Genomic DNA, 25646 nt, shown 5'->3' with positions numbered 1-25646 from the left:
TCCAAAATGTCTAATTCAATTACTGCTGTATTACAAATATACCACAAATACATTCAAATGTATTAGAACTGTATTCCCCTTTATGTCCAAATGTGCAAATGCAACTTCTGCTTCCCCATCCCTTATTGGGAAAGAATGATAAAAGATGAAAGAAAAGTCTAATTGTTGTTACCTTTTCTATGTACGAATGTACATACAATGCATTTTTTTTTCACATTTCGTTATGTTGCAGCCTTGTCCTTTTCCCTCATAATTCTGCACACAATGCCCCATAATGAAAAAGTGATAACACAATGTTAAAAATCGTTGCTAATTTATTGAAGGTAAAGAAAAAATTAAAGTCTTTCAGTGACAAGTACAGCATATACTCGAGTATAAGCCGACCCGTATATAAGCCGAGGCCCCTAATTTCACCTTATAAACCTTGTAAAACTTATTGACTCGAGTTTAAGCCTACGGTGGGAAATACATCATCCCCCCTGTCATCATCCAGACCCCCCCATGTCATCATCACACCTGTCATCAACACCCCCTGTCATCATCACCCCCTGTCATCATCACCCCCTTTCATCATCCAGACACCCTGTCATCATCACCCCCTGTCATCATCCAGACGCCCTGTCATCATCACCCCCTGTCATCAACCAGACATCCCCTGTCATCATCACCCCCTGTCATCATCCAGACCCTTGTCATCATAACCCCGTCAACCCCCTGTCATCATCCAGACCCCTGTCATCATCACCCTCTGTCAAACCCCCCTGTCATCATCACCCCCCGTCATCATCACCCCCCTGTCATCATCAACCCCCTGTCAATATATCTCGTTGTCTACTCACCTCCCTGGTTATCTCATTCCTGTTGCCTAGTAGCTGCAGGGACCGTACGCTTTCCGGTGGAGAGGGTGAGGCGGTCCAGGCCATCCATCTTCACCTGAAGGCCCTCTTCTCTGCTCCGGGCCAGCCCCAGACTAGTGAGCTGCATTAACGATGACGCACAGGGACGTCCGTGCGCAGGGACCGGTGGGGAGGGTGAGCCGGTTCGGGCCGTCCATCTTCACCAAGAGGCCCTCTTCACCTCTCCGAGCCTGCCCCAATCTAATGACGCTGCCTTGACGCTGCCACACAAGGACGTCCGTGCGCAGGGATCCCACTGACATCACAGACATCTGCTGTGCACGGACGTCCCTGCGCGGCAGCGTCATTAGATTGGGGCAGGCTCAGAGTGATGAAGAGGGGCTCCCGGTGAAGATGGACGGCACCCCCCCCCCCCCAACCGGTATGCCTGAAGCGGGTTTTTTTCACTCGAGTATAAGCCGAGGGGGGCGTGTTCAGCACGAAAAATTGTGCTGAAAAACTCAGCTTATACTTATATGAGTATACACAGTATTTAAAGGGGTACTCCGCTGCTCAGCCTTTGGAACAAACTGTTCCGAATGCTGGAGCTGGCGCTGGGGGCTTGTGAGGTCATAGCCCCACCCCCTCATGCCCTGCCCCCTCAATGCAAGTCTATGGGAGGGGGCGTGACAGCTTAAGGGACTTTGTGAAAAGTTTATGTCAAGAGGCGCTTGTGAAATAGAGTGGGAGGTGAAGAAAAGCCTGCCATATGGAACAGTGCTGTAGTCGTGAATACTATGTGTAAAATTCGTGTCAAAGCGATGTTACGTGCCAAGATGTCTACTGCCATACCTGAAAGGGTTAATCTGTTGGAGGAAAAATGCATGAAGGGATCCCGCCAAAGCCAGCGTCCCAACCCTGGGCGTGGAAGCCAAGTCGCGGTTTCCAGTCCTAAGTGGAACCTGAAAGGTCCGCCCCTTGTTGCCGGGAGGGCGGTAGAAGAGGACGCACCGCTGAGTCACTTCTGGTCCCAGGCGCTGCTGATGATGAAGTTCCGGTCGGTGGCCATTTTATCAGAGACCTGCATAAGAAGCGGAGCGGAGCTGGGCCTCTTCAGTCTTACGGAAGTTCCTAGTGAGAGCAAGATAGCGGAAGCACAGCAGAACACTAGGTCAGAGAGTCCCAAGATGGCACCGGAGGCCCGGCAATTTGCCGCGGCCATGGCCCAGATGTTCCAAGAGTTAGCGGATCATCTGCAAAGATTCCCCATTGGGGCCAAAGACTCCCATCTCAAAGTTTTGCTGCCTGAGGATGATGGAGACTGGCCTGCAACTCCAGAATAGTGCCACCGTGGTGGCAGTCCATCAATGTGCCGTACCCCCTATCTAGCCTTCTGATGTATAAGGCCTCAAGACTCTTAGTGTCCTGTTGTTGCACTTAGAAATCAATTGACCAAGGGTTAACCCCCTGGCCACTAATACCCTTGTTTAACTCCCACCCCTAAAACTTAGCTTTTATTTAGCCTAATAATAACATATTATGGTATAGAAATAATTGTGAGTCTCTTTAAAACCACTGTCCTATAGTGTGTTTATCAATGTGTATACGTATAATCACAGTAATGTCAGTTCATATATAACGAGTTGTCAGTCACCAGTGGCCTGCAGATACCCTGGTTGATCGCACTGCTGACACACTCATAGGACTACTATTAAAACCTAACACTGCCCTCTACATGTTTCATAACAACAGTAATGTCCTCAGGAGGGATGCCCGTTTCCCTCCTGAGGACGTTACTGTCACCACGGTGGTTCTATTTTGGTCAACAGGAGAGCGGTGAAGAGAGACTACCTCCCTCCACCTCTACACTCCCTAGAGAGCGGGGAGATTGTGGAATACACCCCTGTACAGAGCCCATGAGGGGAATGCGCAGCAGCCGTCACCAGGCCCAAGAATCCTACACAAATCCCCTTCACCTATTTCCCCTCTGAAGATTGGGAGTCAGATCCATTTGGTCTCCTGCCACCAAGTGTCAAGGGACAAGTCGTCTAAGAGGAATGGTATCCTGAGTGGCCTGTCATGGATCCTAAGTATCTGCATCGAGTGTCATCTACAGATGTACCCAGGCCTACTCCTGCTGTTGCGGAGGTTTGGCCTACCCAGCGGGCACCAATCAAAGTGCCTCGGCCTACACCTGCTGAGGAGGAGGTTTGGGCTTCCCAACAGGCACCTTCCTCTTTCTCCTTCCTATCATGTGGCTGATATTTTTTTTATCAGGTTCTGCCAAACCAAACTTTAAAGGGGTATTCCAGGCAAAAACTTTTTTTATATATATCAACTGGCTCCGGAAAGTTAAACAGATTTGTAAATTACTTCTATTAAAAAATCTTAATCCTTCCAATAGTTATTAGCTTCTGAAGTTTTCTGTCTAACTGCTCAATGATGATGTCACGTCCCGGGAGCTGTGCATGATGGGAGAATATCCCCATAGGAGCTGGACAGCTCCCGGGACATGAGTCATCAGAAAGCAGTTAGACAGAAAACAGCAACTCAACTTCAGAAGCTAATAACTATTGGAAGGATTAAGATTTTTTTTAAAGTTTTTGCCTGGATAACCCTTTAAGCGAAGTTCTGACCAAACTCTTGTTCTACGAGTTCAGTTTGCTCATCTCTGTTCAAGAGGTAGATGTAATAATTTATGTTTTCTTTTCTGTACTGTTTCTGGAGCTCATCTATCATCTGTATCTGTGTTTATAGAAAGTTATTATCAAAGGAAAATGTGTAAGAAACCCGAATGACCTTAAAAGTGCCCTATGTTCTTTTCAGAGGGAGACAAATCGGCTGCATTATGCCAAAGCAGAGATCCTGTAATTATAAGTCTAATAGCTATTTCATAGCTAATCAAGCCAAACATCCTCCACTCCGTCCAACCGAGCGCAGGGAACATAAATAAATATTACATCTATTTTCCATGATCTATCTATCTATCTATCTATCTATGGCAGGGTGAGGTTGCTGAAATGTAGCCTTTTTTGGGAGTGATTAAGCATCACTTTTTTCACCAATTGGAGGGCCACCGACTTTTCTTCAACTATACAGTTTGGATCCCTAACCAGGATCAACAGCTGGAGGCACCCGTGCACGCTTCATTAGGATTGCTTCCTTTTTCCACTTCTATCTATCTATCTTTCTATATGTCACATATTTATCTATCTCGTATATATTTACATATCTATCTATCTCATATCTATCTAATACCTATCTATCTTTCTATCTCCTATCTATCTATCTATCTATATCTCATATCTATCTATATCTCATATCTATCTCATATCTATCTATCTCATATCTATCTACCTATCTGTCTCATATCCATCTATCTCATATCTATCTATCTATCTATCTATCTATATCATATCTATCTATCTATATCTCATATCTATCTATCTATCTATCTATCTCATATCTATCTATCTATATCATATCTATCTATTTATATCTCATATCTATCTATATATATATCATATCTATCTTTCTAATACCTTTCTATCTACCTATCTATCTATTATCTTTATTTATTTATTCATTTAGACAATTAAAAAGATATACATGGCACAATGATCACTCATTTAAAGCATTACTCAAACTTGACTTTGGTGACAGGATATAGGTAAACTTCCCAGGAACCTTGTAGCCCAAGAATTCCCCCAAAACTCACATGATCAACAGATTTCCGGAAATCTGATACTAGAGGTCCCATAGACTTGAATGGGACCTCCGGCATTGGATTTCCAGGAATCTGTCTGAGCACATGAGTCTTGTGAAAATTCTCAGGCAATAAGATTGACCAAGAAAGTTAAATGTATCCTGCCCCCTGAACCTTGTGAGACTATAGCTTTAGGACAATTCAGAATATATGTTGAGGCTCCTGTAATACTTGTATAATTAATTATGTAAACCAGTTTAGGTTTGGGGGTGTCAGGATCCGGGTACTGAGAGGATACTGGTGGTGGATCCTCTGTGTCAGTGGGGTGATGACGTGGGCCGTACCAGGGGAACGGAGTCTAAGGGGTTACTGGTATTTACCAGAGCCCGCCGCAAAGCGGGATGGACTTGCTGCGGCAGGTAACCCCCAGGTCGTTCCACCCGATAGCGACTCAACCCCGACTGACTGCTGAGATAGGCGCGGTACAAGGGATTAGGCAAGAGCAAGGTCGGACGTAGCAGAAGGTCAGGGCAGGCAGCAAGGATCGTAGTCAGGGGCAACGGCAGAAGGTCTGGAACACTGGCTTGGGACATACACAAGGAGCGCTTTCACTGGCACAATGGCAACAAGATCCGGCAATACAGGGAAGGGGAAGTGAGGTGATATAGACCAGTGCACAGGTGAATTCACTAATTTGGGCCAGGCGCCAATCAGCGGCGCACTGGCCCTTTAAATCGCAGAGAGCCGGCGCGCGCGCCCTAGGGAGCGGGGCCGCGCGCGCCGGGACTGAACAGACGGAGGACGGGTCAGGTAAGCAGGCTGGTATGCGAATCGCGGATCGCATCCCTGCTAGGGACACTATCGCAGCGCTCCCGGTTAGCAGGTCTGACCGGGGCACTGCGAGCAGGTAAACGCTGCGAGCCCTCCGTGGAGGAGCGGGGACCCGGAGCGCTTAGCGTAACAGTACCCCCCCCCCCTTGGGTCTCCCCCTCTTTTTGGAACCCGAAAATTTGTGAATGAGGTCTTTGTCGAGGATGTTATCCTCGGGTTCCCACGACCTCTCCTCAGGACTGCAATTCTCGCAATCTATGAGATTTTTTTTTTTACCTCTGACCGTCTTAGACGCAAGAATTTCTTTAACAGAGAAGACATCGGAGGAACCGGAGACAGGAGCTGGAGCGACAACCTTGGGAGAGAAGCGGTTAAGGATAAGCGGTTTAAGGAGAGAAACATGAAAAGCGTTAGGAATACAGAGAGAAGGGGGAAGAAGGAGTTTGTAGGAGACAAAATTGATTTGGCACTTGATTTTAAAGGTTCCAAGATAACGTGGTCCCAGTTTATAACTGGGGACACGGAAGCGGATATACTTGGCGGAGAGCCACACTTTGTCTCCAGGAGCAAAGACAGGAGGAGTTCTTCTCTTTTTGTCGGCATGCTTCTTCATCCGGGATGAGGCCTGTAGGTGGGATTTTTGAGTCTCCTTCCAGATGGTGGAGAAGTCCCGGGTAACTTCGTCAACAGCAGGCAAACCAGAAGGGGTGGGAGTGGGGGAAGAGGGTGACGGCCATACACCACAAAGAACGGGGATTTGGCGGAGGATTCAGAGTCTTTGAAATTGTATTCAGCCCAGGGTAGAAGATCGGCCCAATCATCCTGGTGGGAGGAAACAAAATGTCGCAAATAGTCACCAAGGATCTGATTAACTCTTTCTACTTGCCCATTGGATTGGGGATGATAGGAAGACGAGAAATTTTATTTGATTTTTAGTTGATTACAGAGAGCTCTCCAAAATTTCGATACAAATTGAACGCCTCTATCTGAGACGATATGCGTGGGAAGCCCATGAAGGCGAAAAATTTGCACAAAAAATTGTTTCGCCAACTGTGGCACAGAAGGAAGGCCTGGAAGTGGAATAAAATGTGCCATCTTGGAGAAACGATCAACGACCACCCAAATGACTGTGTTGCCATGGGATAAAGGCAGGTCCATTATAAAATCCATGGCAATCTGAGACCATGGTAGCTCAGGGACAGGCAAAGGATAAAGGAGACCGGCAGGCTTCTGGCGAGGAGTCTTGTCCCGGGCACAGACTGTACAGGCCCGAACGAAATCAGTGACATCTGCTTCCAGGGTAGGCTACCAATATAAACGAGAGATGAGTTGGATGGACTTCTTGATGCCAGCATGGCCGGCGAGGTGCGAGGAATGTCCCCACCTGAGGATCTTGAGGCGCTGGCGTGGGGGGACGAAAGTCTTTCCAGGAGGTGTTTGTCTGATAGAAGCTGGAGAAGAGGAGATCAGACACTCAGGAGGAACAATGTGTTGCATGGGGGCTTCCGTTTCGGAAGCATCAGAGGAACGAGAAAGGGCGTCAGCCCTGATGTTTTTGTCAGCAGGGCGAAAATGAATCTCGAAGTTAAAACGGGCAAAAAACAACGACCACCTAGCCTGGCGTGGGTTCAGCCGTTGGGCAGACTGAAGATACGAGAGATTCTTGTGATCCGTGTAGATGACAATTGGGTATTTGGAACCCTCCAGCAGGTGCCTCCATTCTTTGAGGGCTAGTTTAATGGCCAGAAGTTCTCGATCACCAATGAAGTATAATAAAGCAAAGAAAGCAGACAGTGGGATGGATAGGTTAGAGAGGGGTCAGGACATAATGGTGGGTGGAGAGGAGTCCTGTGGGGGGAGGTTAAGAGCAGTGGATAAGGAGATCCATGGGTTACAAACCAGCCGTAAAAATAAATGTAGCCCGAAAAATTGTTATCCCAATAATCCCAGTAGCCCGAAAAATTGTAATCCCAATAATTCAAAAAATTCCATTAGCCCCAATAACTCAATAACTACAATAAGCCCCATTAACTCAAAAAATACAGTTAGCCCCAATAACTTAAATAACAACGTTAGACCCAATAACGCAAAAAATCCCATTAGCCCCAATAACTTAAATAACAACGTTAGACCCAATAACTCAAAAAATCCCATTAGCCCCAATAACTTAAATAGTACAATTGGCCCTTATAACTCAAATAATAACATTAACCCCAATAACTCTGAAAATCCCATTAGTGAGACTATATGTGTAAAACTTAATGGAAATGTAAAGTGTATGTTCACAAATGCCAGAAGCCTAGCAAATAAAATGGGGGAACTTGAGGCCTTGATACTGGAGGAACATATTGATATAGTTGGGGTCACTGAGACATGGCTGGACTTCTCGCATGACTGGGCTGTTAATCTGCAGGGGTTTACATTGTTTTGCAAGGATAGAATGAACAGAAAAGGTGGTGGAGTCTGTCTGTATGTAAGAAGTGGTATGAAAGTCAGTGTGAACGATGCCATAGTGTGTGATGATTCTGAGGATGTGGAATCACTGTGGGTAGAATTACTAAAGGAGGGAAATACTGAAAAAATAATATTTGGTGTAATCTACAGACCCCCTAATATCACTGAAGAGATAGAAGGTCGGCTTCATAAACAAATAGAGAGGGCCGCCCGGGCAGGTACAGTGGTAATAATGGGAGATTTTAACTATCCAGATATAGATTGGGGCCGGGGGCTGGCTAAAACTACAAAGGGGAGAAAATTCCTAAATTTATTGCAGGATAATTTTATGGGCCAGTTTGTGGAGGACCCAACAAGAAGTGATGCCTTGTTGGATCTGATCATTTCCAACAACGCAGAGCTGGTTGGTAATGTAACTGTGCGGGAAAACCTTGGTAATAGCGACCACAATATAGTTACTTTTGACTTAAAATGTAGAAAACAAAGACAGACGGGGAAAGCAAAAACATATAACTTTAAAAAGGCAAATTTCCCTGGGCTGAGAGCTGCACTACAGGGCATAGACTGGGGGGAGGTGTTGTCAAATACTGATGCAGAAGGTAAATGGGACATCTTTAAATCAACTCTAAATAACTATACAGCTAAATATATACCAAAGGGGAAAAGATATGACAAATGAGGTTAAAAGAGCAATAAACAACAAAAAAATAGCCTTCAAAAAATACAAATCTGATGGGTCAGCGATAACATTTAAACAGTACAAGGAGCTTAATAAAATCTGTAAAAATGTAATAAAAACAGCAAAAATTCAAAACGAGAGACAGGTGGCCAAAGAAAGCAAAACTAATCCTAAATATTTTTTTTAGATATATAAATACAAAAAAAACAAGGACAGAGCATGTAGGACCCCTTAATAATGATAATGGGGAGGTTGTTAAGGGCGATCAAGAGAAGGCGGAGCTACTGAATGGGTTCTTTAGTTCTGTATACACTATGGAAAAAGGAGCTGACATTGGCCTGGTCAGTGCTGGTAACACATCATGCAATGTACTGAACTGGCTTAATGTAGAGATGGTACAAGGTAAGTTAAGTAAAGTAAATGTAAGCAAATCTCCAGGGCCGGATGGACTACACCCAAGGGTTCTTAGAGAGGTAAGTTCAGTAATATCTGTACCCTTGTTCATGATATTTAGAGATTCTCTGGTGTCTGGTATTGTGCCAAGGGACTGGCGCAAGGCGAATGTGGTGCCAATGTTCAAGAAGGGCTCTAGGTCTTCGCGAGGCAATTATAGACCGGTAAGTCTAACGTGCATTGTGGGTAAATTGTTTGAAGGACTTATAAGGGATTTCATACAGGAATACATAGGGGGTAATAGTATTATAAGTGATAGCCAGCATGGGTTTATTAAGGATAGAAGTTGTCAAACCAATCTAATTTGCTTTTATGAAGAGGTGAGTAGAAGCCTTGACAGAGGAATGGCTGTGGATATAGTGTTTCTGGATTTTGCCAAAGCGTTTGATACTGTCCCTCACAGACGTCTGACAGGTAAGTTAAGGTCCTTGGGCTTGGAAACTTTAGTTTGTAACTGGATTGAACACTGGCTCTTGGATCGTACCCAGAGAGTGGTGGTCAATGATTCGTACTCTGATTGGTCCCCGGTAATTAGTGGTGTACCCCAAGGTTCAGTACTGGGCCCGCTGTTGTTTAATTTATTTATCAATGATATAGAGGATGGTATTAACAGCTGTTTCTATCTTTGCAGATGACACCAAGCTTTGTAGCACGGTACAGTCTATAGAGGATGTGCATAAGTTACAAGATGACTTGGATAGACTAAGTGTCTGGGCATCCACTTGGCAAATGAGGTTCAATGTGGATAAATGTAAAGTTATGCATCTGGGTACTAAGAACATGCATGCATCGTATGTCTTAGGGGGGATTAAACTGGCAGAGTCACTGGTAGAGAAGGATCTGGGTGTACTTGTAGATCACAGACTACAGAATAGCATGCAATGTCAGGCTGCTGCTTCCAAAGCCGGCAGGATATTGTCATGCATAAAAAGAGGCATGGACTCGAGGGACAGGGACATAATACTCCCCCTTTATAAAGCATTGGTATGGCCTCACCTGGAATATGCTGTTCAGTTTTGGTCACCTGTTCATAAAAGGGACACTGCGGAGTTGGAAAGGGTGCAGAGACGCGCGACTAAACTAATATGGAGCATGGAACATCTTAGCTATGAGGAGCGATTAAAGGAGTTACAATTGTTTAGTCTTGCAGAAGAGACGTTTAAGGGGGGATATGATAAACGTATATAAGTATATAAATGGCCCATACAAAAAATATGGAGAAAAACTGTTCCAGGTTAAACCCCCCCAAAGGACAAGGGGGCACTCCCTCCATCTGGAGAAGAAAAGGTTTAGTCTAAAGGGGCAACACGCCTTCTTTACCGTGAGGACTGTGAATTTATGGAATGGTCTACCTCAGGAACTGGTCACAGAAGGAACAATTAACAGCTTTAAAACAGGGTTAGATACATTCCTGGAACATAATAACATTAATGCTTATGCAGAATTATAAAACTATATCCCTTTCCCTTATCCCCTTACACCCTTCACCCATTTCAACCATACTAACTATGTAACTATGTAATGGAGTATTTTTTCTCTGCCGGAGAGAAGGTCTTAGAAAAGAAACCACAAGTAATGTTGTGTCCAGTAGAGTTTTTTTGTAGGAGTACAGCTCTGGCTCCCACCGAGGAGGCGTCTACCTCCAGCAAGAAGGGTTTAGATGGATCAGGTCTGGAGAGTACAGGAGCAGAAGAAAAGGCAGTTTTGAGACGATTGAATGCCTCATCCGCTTGGGGAGGCCAGGACTTAGGGTTGGCGTTCTTCTTGGTTAGGGCCACAATTGGAGCCACAATGGTGGAAAAATGCGGACTAAACTGTCGGTAGTAATTGGCAAACCCCAAGAAGCGTTGGATAGCTCGGAGTCCGGAGGGGCGTGGCCAATCTAACACGGCTGACAGTTTTGCTGGGTCCATTTGAAGTCCCTGGCCAGAGACTAAATAACCTAGAATGGGAAGAGATTGGCATTCAAAGAGACATTTCTCTATCTTGGCAAATAATTGATTGTCACGGAGTCTCTGGAGCACTATACGGACATGGCGGCGGTGTTCTTCGAGGCTAGAAGAAAAAATCTAAATGTCATCCAGGTAAACCACAACACAGGTATATAACAGATCCCGAAATATTTCATTCACAAAGTCCTGGAAGACAGCAGGGGCGTTGCAGAGCCCAAAGGGCATAACCAGATATTCAAAATGTCCGTCTCTGATATTAAATGCAGTCTTCCACTCATCCCCTTTCCTGATGCTAATGAGATTATATGCGCCTCTTAAATCCAATTTGGTGAAGATGTTAGCGCCACGTAGGAAGTCAAAGAGTTCCGAGATAAGAGGCAGGGGATAGCGTTTTTTTATAGTGATCTTATTTAAACCGCGGTAATCGATGCACGGGCGTAAGGAACCGTCTTTTTTGGAGACGAAGAAGAACCCCGCTCCGGCAGGGGATGAAGACTTGCGGATGAATCCCCTCTTTAAATTTTCTTTGATGTAGTCCGACATGGCTTGAGTCTCAGGAGCAGTAAGCGGGTAGATCCTGCCCCGGGGTGGAGTACTACCAGGAAGGAGATCAATAGGGCAGTCATAAGGCCGGTGAGGAGGCAAAGTCTCTGCTTGTTTTTTGCAAAAAACATCGGCATAGTTCTGATAGGCCTTGGGGAGACCTGGTATGGGAGGAGTCACTGAGGTTTGACTGACGGGACTGGGAGCAGACGTGAGGCATTTTTTGTGGCAAGAAGCACCCCAGCTCTTGATCTCCCCGGTGGTCCAGTCAAGGGTAGGAGAATGGCGTTGAAGCCAAGGCAAGCCGAGGAGAATTTCAGAAGTGCAGTTAGAGAGGACCAGAAATTCAATCTTTTCATGATGAGATCCAATGCACATTAACAGGGGTTCTGTGCGGTAACGCACAGTACAGTCCAATTTTTCTCCATTAACTGAAGCGATATAGAGAGGTCTGGCAAGACTGGTCACTGGGATGTTGAACCTGTTAACGAAAGAGGCCAAAATAAAATTTCCTGCAGAGCCTGAATCCAAGAAGGCCACAGCTGAGAAGGAGGAATTAGCAGAAGAAGAAATCCGCACAGGCACAGTAAGACGTGGAGAAGCAGAGTTCACACCTAGATCTGTCTGACCTTTGTGCGGAATCGGAGTGCGTCTTTCCTGACGCGGAGGACGGATAGGACAATCCTTCAGGAAGTGTTCGGTACTGGCACAGTACAAGCATAGGTTCTCATTGCGGCGGCGTGTCCTCTCTTGTAGGGTCAGGCAAGACCGGTCTACTTGCATAGCCTCCACGGCAGAAGGCACAGGAACATATTGCAGTGGACCAGAGAAGAGAGGAGCCAGGGAGAGAAATCGCCTGGTGCGAACAAAGTCCATATCCTGACGGAGCTCCTGGCATCTTTCGGAGAAACGCATGTCAATGCGGGTGGCCAAATAGATAAGTTCATGCAGGTTGGCAGGAATTTCTCGTGCGGCCAGCACATCCTTGATGTTACTGGATAGGCCTTTTTTAAAGGTCGCGCAGAGGGCCTCGTTGTTCCAAGATAATTCAGAGGCGAGGGTACGAAATTGGATGGCATATTCGCCTACAGAAGAATTTCCTTGGACCAGGTTAAGCAAGGCTGTTTCGGCAGAAGAGGCTCGGGCTGGTTTCTCGAAGACACTACGAACCTCAGTGAAGAAGGACTGAACAGTGGCAGTGACAGGATAATTGTGGTCCCAGAGTGGTGTGGCCCACGACAAGGCCTTCCCAGACAGGAGACTAACCACGAAAGCCACCTTTGACCATTCAGTGGGAAATTGGTCCGACATCATCTCCAAATGCAGGGAACATTGCGAGAGAAAACCACGGCATAGTTTAGAGTCCCCATCAAATTTGTCCGTCAGGGACAAGCGGAGGCTGGAAGCGGCCACTCGCTGCGGAGGAGGTGCAGGAGCTGGCGGAGGAGATGGTTGCTGTAGCTGTGGTAAAAGCTGTTGTAGCATAACATTCAGTTGAGACAGCTGATGACCTTGTTGCACTATCTGTTGCGACTGCTGGGCGACCACCGTGGTAAGGTCAGCGACAACTGGCAGCGGGACCTCAGCGGGATCCATGGCCGGATCTACTGTCAGGATCCAGGTACTGAGAGGATACTGGTGGTGGATCCTCTGTGTCAGTGGGGTGATAACGTGGGCCGTACCAGGGAAACGGAGTCTAAGGGGTTACTGGTATTCACCAGAGCCTGCCGCAAAGCGGGATGGACTTGCTGCGGCAGGTAACCTCCAGGTCGTTCCACCCGATAGTGACTCAACCCCGACTGACTGCTGAGATAGGCGCGGTACAAGGGATTAGGCAAGAGCAAGGTCGGACGAAGCAGAAGGTCAGGGCAGGCAGCAAGGATCGTAGTCAGGGGCAACGGCAGGAGGTCTGGAACACTGGCTTGGGACATACAAGGAACGCTTTCACTGGCACAATGGCAACAAGATCCGGCAATACAGGGAAGGGGAAGTGAGGTGATATACACCAGTGCACAGGTGAATTCACTAATTTGGGCCAGGCGCCAATCAGCGGCGCACTGGCCCTTTAAATCGCAGAGAGCCGGCGCGCGCGCGCCCTAGGGAGCGGGGCCGCGCGCGCCGGGACTGAACAGACTGAGGACGGGTCAGGTAAGCAGGCTGGGATGCGAACCGCGAGCGGGCGCGTCCCGCATCGCGGATCGCATCCCTGCTAGGAACACTATCGCAGCGCTCCCGGTCAGCGGGTCTGACCGGGGCGCTGCGAGCAGGTAAACGCTGCAAGGCGTAACAGGGGGTAGTTTAATAAACACTCTCCTGGAGTGCTGAGAATAGGGGGACATCATTTTAGGTGGGGGGGGGGGGGGGGGGGTCTATCATTTCTAAAATAATCCTGAAGCCTTGTCACTCATTCTGGCCACTAAGCCTAATAATAAATGGACACTGACTGTACATCACAAGCAGGATTACAATAAAAAGTAACTCCATTGTTAAGATAAGATGATATCAGACCATTCACAATAGATGACGGTCATTGCTCAGCCTCCCCCAGTGAATAGGGTCCCTCTCTATAGCGCCTATGTCTATGGCACGTACAGAAAGGTATGTTTCTAAATGCTGCTAACAGAGAAGAATAGAAGCTGCCGCCACAGCAATATACTAAAATGAACAAGTTTCAGTAGCTAGTAAAAAAAAATATCTGAGTGATATCTTTAAGTGGAAGTTGATGTTGTCCACTGGGACCCCTCAATCTGCGTAAAGAGGCCCCCCGATCTCCCAAAGGGACCTCTCAGAGATGCCTGAGAGCTGTACTCAGGTGTCTTTGGCGCTCTGATAGAAAAAAATGCAGCATGTGCTATCTGCAACACAAGCTCTCACTGAGAGCCAGGACTATCATTTAGTGATAGGGGGCCCAAGTGGTCGGACCCCCGCAATCAGACACTTAAAGGGGTACTCCCGTGGAAAACTTTTTTTTAAATCAACTGGTGCCCGAAAGTTAAACAGATTTGTAAATTACTTCTATTAAAAAATCTTCCAGTACTTTTTAGGGGCTGTATACTACAGAGGAAATGCTTTAATTTTTGGATTTCTCTTCTGTCACGACCATAGTGCTCTCTGTTGACATCTGCTGTCCGTGTTAGGAACTGTGCAGAGCAGCATATATTTGCTATGGGGATTTTCTCCTGCTCTGGATGGTTCCTAAAATGAACAGAGATGTCAGCCGAGAGCACTGTGGTTGTGACAGAAGAGAAATCCAAAAATTAAAGCATTTCCTCTGTAGTATAGAGCCCCTAAAAAGTACTGGAAGGATTAAGATTGTTCAATAGTAGTAATTTACAAATCTGTTTAACTTTCTGGCACCAATTGATAAAAAAAAAAAAAAGTTTTCCACGGGAGTACCCCTTTAAAGGGGTAGGATCTTTTTCACAACAACCCCCTTAAAGGGGTAGTCCAGTGGTGAAAAACTTATCCCCTATCCTAAGGATAGGGGATAAGTTTGAGATCGCGGGGGGTCCGACCGCTGGGGCCCCCTGCGATCTCTCTGTACAGGGCCCCGGCTCTCCGCCGAGATAGCGGGTGTTGACCCCCGCACGAGGCGGCGGCCGACACGCCCCCTCAATACATCTCTATGGCAGAGCCGGAGATTGCCGAAGGCAGCGCTCCGGCTCTGCCATAGAGTTGTATTGAGGGGGCGTGTCGGCCGCCGCCTCGTGCGGAGGTCGACACGCCCCCTTCCAGCGGGCTGTCGGGGCTCCGTACAGGAGATCGCGGGGGGCCCCAGGGGTCGGACCCCCCGCGATCTGCAACTTATCCCCTATCCTTAGGATAGGGGATAAGTTGCTCACCACTGAATCACCACTGGACTACTCCTTTAAGGAAAAGTGAGAGTCCATTGTAAAACAATCCAAAGTTGAGATCATGTTTCGATCGATCATGTTTTCTTATTAATATACAATATCCTAATAATCTTAAATGCTATCATTATTTTTGGAAGCTGATAGTATCCATATATAAATATGTAAGGGAAGTCTTTTTTTTTTTTCTTTATTTAATAATGCTTCCATTAACTTTTCCTCAAATATAAGGAGAAATATAGAAACATAACCCAGAATGTGAAATAAAAAAAAAACAAAAAAAACATTCAGCCCATCTAGTCTGTCCAATATTCTGAATAGTTTCAGTAGTCCCTGTCCCTTTCTTATATGAAGGATAGCCTTATACCTATCCCTATCTTATATGAAGGATAGGTAAGGTGGATTATTTGGATGTGTTGATTCCCTTCAGGGCCGGACTGGCCATCGGGCACACCGGGCACACTGGCCATCCGTGGGCCAGCCTGTCCTCCTGCACTAAAAATGACGCCACAGCCTCTTAAGAGTTGTGTCCGCAGTTGCCCCTTTAAGAGCTGTGGCCACTTGCTGCCGCTTTAAGAGCCGTGGCTGCCTGTCAGCGCTTAGAGAGCCACAGCCACCTGTTACCACTTTAAGAGCCATGGCCAGCGGTCGGCAGCTGAAAGAGCCATGCCGGGCAGGCACGTCTCCTTATGCCCCTGACGTCGGCCATTGAGAAGTAAAGCAGAAGCCGCTTCTGCCGCTGGTAATTTAGGGGAATGAGAGAGGGGGCATATGGCTCTGGAGATCCTGAGGGATCTAAAAGGATCACAGAGGGGTCTAAGGGTGGGATAGGGATCCTGAGCTGAGGGGTCTGGAGGAGAATGGCAAAGGGGTCTGGGGGGAAGGGGGAGGGATCCTGAGGGGTCTGGAGGAGGATGGCAGAGGAATCTGGGGGAATAGGATCCTGAGGGGTCTGCACAAGGATGAAAGAGGGATCTGGAGGGCTTAGGGCTCCGAAGTGTCTGGAGGAGTATGACAGATGGATCTTGGGGTGGGGGATAGGAATCCTGAGGTGTCTGGAGGAGGATGAAAGAGGGGTTTGAGGGTGGGGGGATAGGGATCCTGAGGGGTCTACAGCATGACAGAGGGGTGGGGTGGGGCTTAGGATGGGGCAGAGGGATCTAGGAGGACAGACAGGTCAGGAGGAGGATGACAGAAGGGTCTGGAGGAGGATAGAGGGGTGTGAAGAAGAAGGACAGAGGAGTCTGGAAGAGGAGGACAGAGGGATATGGGGGAGGAGGAGGACAGAAAGGTCTGGGGAAAGGGAGGACACAGGGGTCTGGGGGAGGAGGAGGATGACAGAGGGGTCTGGGGGAGGAGGAGGATGACAGAAGGGTCTGGGGGAGGAGAAGGACTGAGGGGTCTGGGGGAGGAGGAGGACAGAGGGGTCGGAGGAGGAGGACAGAGGGGTCTGGGGGAGGATGACAGAGGGGTCTGGGGAAGGAGGAGGACAGAGGGGTCTGGGGAAGGAGGAGGACAGAGGGGTGTGGGGAAGAAGGAGGACAGAAGGGTCTTGGGGAGAAGGATGACAGAAGGGTCTGGGAGAGAGGGAGGACAGAGGGGTCTGGGGGAGGAGGACGACAGAGGGGTCTGGGGGAGGAGGAGGATGACAGAGGGGTCTGGGGGAGGAGGACAGAGGGGTCTGGGGGAGGAGAAGGACGGAAGGGTCTTGGGGAGAAGGAGGACTGGAGGGTCTGGGAGAGATAGAGGAAAGAGGGGTCTGGGGGAGGAGGAGGACTACAGAGGGGTCTGGTGGAGGATGACAGAGAGGTCTGGGGGAGGAAGAGGACAGAGGGGTCTGGGGAAGAAGGAGGACAGAAGGGTCTGGGGGAGAAGGAGGACAGAAGGGTCTGGGAGAGAGGAAGGACAGAGGGGTCTGGGGAGGAGGAGGACGACAGAGGGGTCTGGGGGAGATGACAGAGGTGTCTGGGGGAGCAGGAGGACGAAGAGGGGTCTGGGGGAGGAGAAGGACAGAGGGGTCTGGGGGAGTAGGAAGACAGAGGGGTCTGGAGGAGTAGGAGGACAGAGGGGTCTGGGGGAGGAGGAAGACAGAGGTGTCTGGAGGAGGAGAACAGAGGGTTCTGGGGAAGGAGACAGAGGCGTCTGAAGAAGGTGGACAGAGGGTTCTGGGGGAGGAGGACAGAGGGATCTGGAAGAGGAGAACAGAGGGGTCTGGGGGCATAAGGGTCTGAAGAGGGACAGAGGGGTCTGGAAAAGGTCAGGACATTCTGGAGGAGGAGGAGGACAGAGGGGTCTGGAGAATGACACAGGTGTGTGGGGAATGTAGAGGTGTCTGAGGGGGCATAGGGGTATAGAGGAGGATAGTACAGGGGGGGCAGTATTATTTTCACTACATAGTGTGTGGCAGGGTTATATTCAGGGGGCATAGTGTGTGCCAGGATTATAATGATTATGGTCTTTGTATAGAGCCAATGATGTCCAGGCATCAATCTCTGCAGAAGGAAGATGCAGTTCTGAAAGAAGTCCTGGTGCCTGGACAAGATGAAGACTACAGAGAAGAGCCAAGAGAAGACGTCACTCAGGTAACTTTATACCATTGTGTATTCTCCTGACTGTCCCATCAGAGCTGTAGTCACTTGTAAGTTCTGCAGGAATTATGGGTGAAACTGTTCCCCAATCTGTGGCTCTCCAGCTGTTTCAAAACTACAACACCCATGATGCCTGAGGTTTTCCAGGCATGATGAAATTGTAGCTTTGCAACAGCTGAAGAGCCACTTGAACCAAGGTGATGGGTGGAGGTCCCAGCAGTCAGACGGCCGCATTAAAAATGGGCTGCTTAGACTAAAATGCCTGGGCCTATTTTTGGTCCCAGTCCGGCCCTGATTCCTTTTATGTATATAAAAGTCTCTATCATATCCCCTCTGTCTCATCTTTCTTCTATACATGTTAAGGTCCTTTAACAAGGAAAGGAAGAAGGGGAAATGGCGTCCAGCGGATGTAAATTCTCTTATGACTCTATATCAGACTGGCAGTCTATGGAGCCGTAGCTGATCAATTCACTATTCATCCAAAATGTAAAACATTCCTACTTAAAATATTAATTGTTTATATGACATGCTATTAAGTATTAAAAGTGATTCTTAACCACGTATTAATGTATAATTTATTGTGTCTAAAGTAATTGCTGATAACGTCCTGCTCTTTCTGCTGATTCAGCCCTGGGCTATATATTTAGAATAGGTTTTGATGTGATTCTCAGAAAATTGTTCTAATTATGTTCTGGTGTATGGGGTATAACTTGTCAGATACTGGATTTGATCAGCATCAAAGATACATAACCAAGCTGGTGACAAAAAGGAAGGCGTTAAAGGGGTACTCCGCTGCCCCAGCGTTCGAAACATTTTGTTCTGAACGCTTGGAGCAGGTGGCGGGGGTTGTGACGTCATGGCCTTGCCCCACATGACGTCACGCCACGCTCTCTCAATGCAAGTCTATGGGAGGGGGCGTGGTGGTAGCCACGCTCCCTCCCATAGACTTGCATTGAGAGGGCGTGGCATGACGGTATGAGTGGGCATGGCCATGACCTCACGACCCCCACCTAAAAATCCATATGATGGCTTATTTTTTGTGCCACCAATTCTACTTTGTAATGAGATCAGTCATGTTACCCAAAAATCTACCGCAAAACGGAAAAAAAATCATCGTGAGACAAAATTGAAAAAAAAAAAAACGCCATTTTGTAACTTTTGGGGGCTTCTGTTTCTACACCATACATTTTTCAGTAAAAATGACACCTTATCATTATTCTGTAGGTCCATACGGTTAAAATGATACCCTACTTATATAGCTTTGATTTTGTCGTACTTCTGAAAAAAATCATAACTACATGCAGGGAAATTTATACATTTAAAATTGTCATCTTCTGACCCCTATAACTTTTAAAATTTTCCGCATATGGGGCGGTATGGGGCTCATTTTTTGCACCGTGATCTGAAGTTTTTAGTGGTACCATTTTTGTATTGATCGGACTTGTTGATCGATTTTTATTCATTTTTTCATGATATAAAAAGTGACCAAAAATACACTATTTTGGATTTTGTAATTTTTTTGTGCGTACGCCATTGACTGTGCGGTTTAATTAATTATATATTTTTATAATTCGGACATTTCCGTACGCGGCGATACCGCATATGTTTATTTTTATTTACACTGTTTTTTTTTAAATGGGAAAAGGGGGTGATTCCAACTTTGAATAGTGGAGGTGTTAAATGATCTTTATTCACTTTTTTATTTCACTTTTTTTTGCAGTGTTATAGCTCCCATAGGGACCTATAACACTGCACACACTGATCTTTTACATTGATCAATGGTTTCTCATAGGAAACCAGTGATCAATGATTCTGCCGCTTGACTGCTTATGACTGGATCTCAGGCACTGAGCAGTCATTCGGCGATCGGACACCCTCCTCATGTCCCACAGCTGTTCGGGATGCCGCGGTCATCCCAAACAGCCCCCTGAGCTAACCGGAAATGATTTACTTTCACTTTAGACGTGGCGTTCAACTTTGAACGTCGCGTCTAAAGGGTTAATAGCTTGTGGCACCGCGATCATTGCCGTGCGCTATTAGCCACTGGTCCCGGCCGTTGTTAGTCGTGGCCCAGCATTATAGAAAGGGAAAGGACTCTGGACGTATCGGTACGTCCTTGGTCCTTAAGTGGTTAATAGTTTGGACATTTACACACGTGGCGATACCAAATTTATTTATTAATTTTTTTACAGTTTATGGGGGTAAAATGGGAAAAAAAGGACATTTTACATTTTTATTGGGGGAGGGGATTCCCCCCCCCTTTTTTCTAAATTCCACCCCCCCCCCTTTTTTCTACTTTTTTTAGTTTTATTTTTACAAATTAAAAGTCCCCATAGGGGACTATTTATAGCAATCCTTTGATTGCTAATACTGTTCAGTGCCATGCATAGAGCATAGCACTGGTCAGTGATATCGGTCATCTTCTGCTTTGGTCTGCTCGATCAGACCAGAGCAGAAGACTCGTGGAAGGCGGCGGAGGCAGGTGGGGGGACCTCCATGCACCGTTCTGGATGATCGGATCCCCGGATCATGACATCTTGCAGTTCCCATTCTGGCCACTAGACCTAAAATGAAGCTGAGACTTCCTGTTCTGATTATTCACCCAATAATTTCTAAGCAGTGCCCTTCTTTTTATCACAGGCTTACAGTAAAACATAACACCAGTATTAAGAAAAGACACTGTGGTGAACCACCGGGTGAAATGGTGGGACCACGGGTGTAGCAGTGTGAGTGATGGGATAAGATAGTATGGGACGCCAGTGTGGTTTTCAGGTTCCGGAACACCACACGCCTGGATTCTCCGCTATTCCAATTGCTAGAAGTAAATAAAGAGTCCACAACCTGTTATGGTCAAACAGAGGCTTTACTGACTAGAAGACAGGTGTAATTATCTTCACAGCTAAGGCCAGAATTCCCAGAGAGGTGGCCAGAATCCAGAGGACCACACAGCTTGCAGGGCCAATATACTTGTAGTTAACTTGACTTGAAATTAGACTTGACTTGACTATATGCAGGACTTGACTTGTAGTGACAGCAGACATAGACTTGAGACTTACTGGAATGACTGTAGCTTTGGGGTCTTCCAGATGCTGATCACTTGCACTGAGACATCTGTACTTGCTGGTTCTCAGTAAAGAAAGAGAAGAGAGCAGACGTGTAATGGCCACCCCTTTATATAGTGGGGGCTGGACTAAAGCCCATTGGTCAAGCTGCGGGTCAAAGGTTAAGCTGGTGCTCTCTGAGAGAACATGTGACAACAAATCATGTGACTGCATAACATAGCATGTACACATTCTCTGTAGTATACAGCAGCTGATGGAAGGATTAAGATTTTTAAATAGACGTTATTTACAAATCTGTTTAACTTTCTGGCACCAGATGATTTAAAAAAAAAAAAATTCCACCGGAGTACCCCTTTAAGGCATCATTTCAGGTGACATTTCATAATATGCTGCCCCTTGTGTCTACATGAGGAGCTGCACTATTTCTGGCCATGATATAACTTGTATATAGTATTTTTCAGCGGATTTCTCTACAATTTGCAGTTCTCCCAGAGCTGGTAGGTAGAGCTTCCTCCTCCCCCTCCATAGACTTGTATTGCTTGTCTTGCAGACACAGGACAAAGCAGGAAAAATAACTATTTTTGTCTAATAAGATATATTACAAAGTCTGTTTAATTATAAAAAATAAATAAATAAATAAAAAGCTTGTTAAAAGCACAGATACCCTCATGTAAAGTGATGGGGACTGGTTAGTATCTTTTACAAGAGTTTTCACAATTTTGCTGCAAAAAGAGTAAAAATATACCCTGGCAAGAGTCAGGATATAACAGCCACTGGCAAGTTGGAAGTATGCCCTTTTCTTTACTGGAGACTATGAGAAGAACTCATATATAAGCCATGAATTATTAGAAAGTCTCATTTGTCTTTTCTTTTTGTTAGTAGCCTTCATATGTACTTTACCATATGTTATAGTCGATGTGCTGACAGCCAATCAGGTACAAGGGTCCAGGACATGTAGTGACCACATGCGACCCCTATAAGTATGTCTTTGAGAATCTTAGTCATTTATTTAAAGGGGTACTCTAGTGCTTCAGCGTTCCGAACATTTTCTTCAGAACACTCGGAGTTGGAGGCTGAGATCATGATGTCACGGTCACGCCCCCTTGTGATGTCACGCCACACCCCTCCATTCATGTCTATGGGAGGGGGCGTGGTGGCCACCACGCCCCCTCCCATAGACATGAATGGAGGGGTGTGGCGTGACGTCGCAAGGGGGCATGGCCGTGACGTCATGACCACTGCCGCATTAACCCGTTGTTTGTTTAGAATGCCGGGTGTTGCAGGAGATCACGGGGGGCCGAGCAGCGGGACCCCTGAGATCAGACATCATATCCCCTATCCTTTCGATAGGGAATAAGATGTCTAGCAGCGTAGAACCCATTTAAACCTCTGTCAACCCAAATATAGCCGTTTCTAACAGTCTACCGTCAGTGTCCCCCATAACAATTGAAGAATTGAAATAAATAAATGTATAATTCGTCCTTCGCACACATCCTGAATTTATCTTGGATAGGGGCACCTGATAAATCTGCCAAGATGGTCAAAATATAACAACAAAACGAAGGCATACACATCCGCCATGCTGCAAAACGTACCGCTATGTCCTTATCGTGACCTTGGGAGCATTCCTCAGCTCTGGCATTTATAAGGTTGGGGAAGATGGATGAATGGCCAGATAAGGTTTCATTCAGCTTCTGAAGCTCACATATCATCCCGCAATAAAGGAAAAACTTACAGCATGAAAATTGGTTTTGTAGCTGAACAAATTGAATTTCACCCCTATACTCCAACACGGTATGCTTCCCTAACAGCCCTGAAATGAGTTATCTTCTTAAGAAATGTAATAACTTGATTTTTTACACCTCCTACTCCATTGGTAAATGAAGGATTTTATTTCCCTTGTAATGTACAATGGTACAGAGAATCAATATTATGGGAAGAGACACTTATGAATGCAATGTAGGTAACGGCGTCTGTCATCTTTGTTTTCCTATTAAGGTTTAATGGATGCGCGGCACCGACTCGGAGATACCAGTGTCACTGGATTCCATTACAAGTGGGCAGTGGGCATTTAGCCCCCTTTGGGGTGTTTGGTATTCTATGTTTGCACAATCAGGTAATTTAAGGTGTTCTGATATATTACATAATTTGCATGACTGTCTGTTTTATTTAAAGAATTAATCATTTTTGTCGCTTTTACAGATCTCATAGAAATAAAGGTTTAAAGGCGTTCTCCGCCCCTAAACCTCTTATCCCCTATCCAAAGCATTCTCCGACTGGCACCACAGTAACCCGCATGCCCGGCATCCACATGTGACAAGTCGCCCAGTTGGGGGCTGCCATACAGACTGATCATTCAAGTAGATAGGGTCAGTGGTTGGGATGAGAGTAGGGTTGAACTGTTCCCCACCTATCGTAACAGATGCTGAAAGAGCTTGAAATAGGGTCCAAGTTAACCACATTAATAAATCTTAAGAGACAGAAGTTCTTTAAGTGTATAGAAGTTCCATTTGGCAGGATTAGGAAACAGAATTTATTATCTCTGAAACGGAAGGAGCAGATTGGGATTTCCATTTTTTTTAACTAGCTTTCCCCCTGACTGGTAGCCGGTTTGAGGGTTTCCCTTTAAGTTTAGGGCCTTGATTTCCCCCCCCCCCCTACAGCTGTGGTTTCTCTATCTCTGGAAGGGGTCAATTAAAGGGGTACTCGGGTGGAAAACAAGATTTTTTAATCAACTGGTGCCAGAAAGTTAAACATATTTGTAAATTACTTCTATTTAAAAATCTTAAAGTAGAACTCCAGAATATAAAAATTGTCCCCCATACTGCCGGCAGTAAAAAAAATAAAGATGTACATACCTTCATCCACTCCCCCGGGGCCTCTGGTAACCGACTCCGGTCTCCGCCGCGATCCTCTTCCTGTTGGTCGGCGAGTCATACTGCACTCAGCCAATCACCGGCCGTAGTGAAGTCCCGACTCGGCCGGTGATAGGCTGAGCTGCAGTGTGAGAACGCTTCAGGACACAAAATTCTTCACTACACCGGCACCTGCTGCCGGGGACGAAAACGTCACACTGCCGCTCAGCCTATCACCAGCCAAGTCGGGACTTCACTGTGCAACCAGGAAAAGGATCACGGCGGAGACCGTAGCCGGTTACCGGAGGCCCCGGGGGAGCGGAGGAAGGTATGTACATCTTTATATTTTTACTGCCGGCAGTATGGGGGACAATTTTTATATTCTGGAGTTCTCCTTTAAACCTTCCAGTATTTATCAGCTGCTGTATGTTCCACAGGAAGTTCTTTTCTTTTTAAATTTTGTTTCTTTCTGACCACGCTGCTCTTTGCTGACACCTGACGTCCATTTCAAGAACTGTCCAGAGCAGAAGAAAATTCCTATAGCAAACGGGTCCTGCTCTGGACATTTCCTGACATGGACAGAGGTGTCAGCAGAAAGCACTGTGGTCAGATAGAAAGTAAATTCAAAAAGAACTTCCTGTGGAGCATACAGCAGCTGATAAGTATTGGAAGGATAACATTTTTTAATAGAAGTAGTTTGTTAAATTACAAATTTGTTACATTTTCTGGCACCAGTTGATAAAAAAAAAAAAAAAAAAAAAAAACATTTTCCCTGGAGTACCCCTTTAATACCTGTGGCATATTTATCTTAGAGAAGGGAGAAGGCAAAGATGTGGTCAGTCTGATGTGCCTTATTGCTTATCTGATATTTTCATTTAATATAAATGCTGTGTCCGACCCCTACCCTCTTACAAAAAGTTAATTGTTATCTCTGCCTCTTTATTTGGGGGGGGGGGGGGGGCTTGGAGGGGCCATCAGGAGCAGGGTCTCAGCAGTAAGCAATAACCAGCACAGTGGACATTAAAATTTGAGAATATTGGAACCAATAACACCGATGGATATTGACAAGGTTATAATTTTCAAAGAGCAATGGCTGCATCAGGCCTTATTTTAAGATGGGTGATTAAATTAATGAGGGAGAATAATATGGACCATGATGGTTCAAGCATAGGACGGGTCCACCACATGTGGAAAAGGTTCTTTTTGATCCAGCGCCTCCCCAGCATGTGTCTGTAGAAGAATTGTTCATCTGAGAAAAATCTTTTGTGCTGTTTCCCGGTGTTTGATTTGGTGAGACACCTTTGTGATCCAAGAGAGTGAGTGCTTCTATTCATCCGGGCTGTACCGCTGACCTACGTCTTGTTCCCATAGTGACATGTGATGGGAATTTTGAGATACATCACATGAAGATGTAGAATTTTATAGAACGTTCATATAAACTCAGTAGCTTTAGGATAAAGGAAAAAAAATAAGATAAATGCCTCCTTTGGGAAAGTAGGAAGATGTACGTCAATAAATGGAAGAGTGTGAATTTGGGTAGAAAACAGACATGGTGCACATCTACAATCTTGTATAATGATCTTATTGCTTCTCAGTATAATATCAAAACTAACAGGTAGTTAGTATACATTTTTGATCAAAAAGTACAAGCCCACTCGCCACGTCAAGGTCACCTATTTAGAGTGGGTCCCTAACGTCCCTAGCATAAAATGGCGCAGCACTGGGCGGCGACCACCACTGCCTCGACACCAGTGCCCACAGGGGGGGGGGGGAAACAACCCACCGGCAGAGTGGCCCCAATGCTACTCAAACCAGTCTATGGGTCGCACCTCCCCG

At 46.3% G+C, this 25646-nt stretch overlaps 1 long non-coding RNA gene across 1 annotated transcript in view; it reads left to right on the top strand.

The window, feature by feature from the left end:
- The window catches only part of LOC130361271 (uncharacterized), a 48340-nt gene extending 29895 nt beyond the window's left edge, over positions 1-18445 (top strand). Inside the window, exons 2-3 of the long non-coding RNA XR_008890931.1 lie at positions 17772-17887; positions 18257-18445. This is a non-coding gene — a long non-coding RNA (uncharacterized LOC130361271). The remainder of the gene's footprint in view (positions 1-17771; positions 17888-18256) is intronic.
- Positions 18446-25646: the final 7201 nt, after the last annotated feature.

This window comes from Hyla sarda, chromosome 3 (assembly GCF_029499605.1).
Source record: "Hyla sarda isolate aHylSar1 chromosome 3, aHylSar1.hap1, whole genome shotgun sequence".
Taxonomy (NCBI): Eukaryota; Metazoa; Chordata; class Amphibia; order Anura; family Hylidae; genus Hyla; species Hyla sarda.
This window is presented reverse-complemented; position numbering and strand designations above follow the sequence as displayed.